Source organism: Sinocyclocheilus grahami, unplaced genomic scaffold, assembly GCF_001515645.1.
Source record: "Sinocyclocheilus grahami isolate Dianchi unplaced genomic scaffold, SAMN03320097.WGS_v1.1 scaffold1541.1, whole genome shotgun sequence".
NCBI classification, from domain to species: Eukaryota; Metazoa; Chordata; class Actinopteri; order Cypriniformes; family Cyprinidae; genus Sinocyclocheilus; species Sinocyclocheilus grahami.
In genome coordinates, this window is record NW_015506720.1 from 121,661 (window position 1) to 122,206 (window position 546).

Consider the following 546-nt stretch of genomic DNA (forward strand, 5'->3'; position numbering starts at 1 on the left):
ATTCTGATATCTTAGAATCTTTATTAATATAACAATTATACATAATAGATCAATCTGACAAGAAACATCATAGGCCAAAGACCTAGTAAAAGTTAAAAGCATGTATAGGTAGCCCAAATACAGATTCCCCTTGTTTTTAACAAACACACTAACGAGATTTAAGTAAAGCATCTGCAAACTCATATAGTGACAACCAAGGGATACTTAAACATGACCTATAAAGACCAGGACAGGATAATGGACACATATGAGGATATTAAAAGACACTTTTTGATTCATGATTGAAGTATGACAAAAGGAAATACAGTTTCTCTAGAAAACGGATGAGTCTTCACCGTGCTTTATTGAGATAGCAGTTTGAAATACAGAGGAGAGACGGATTGGAGGAGATAATTCAGCACGAGACACGAAATATTGGAAACCTTAATGCTGACGGGAAAGACCAGGTAGTGATTTCTCGTAAAAACATGGTTACGAAGGGACTTTTGTAACATGTTTACCCGTAAGTAGACGAACACAGGGACATGTAAACGACATGGAGATCTC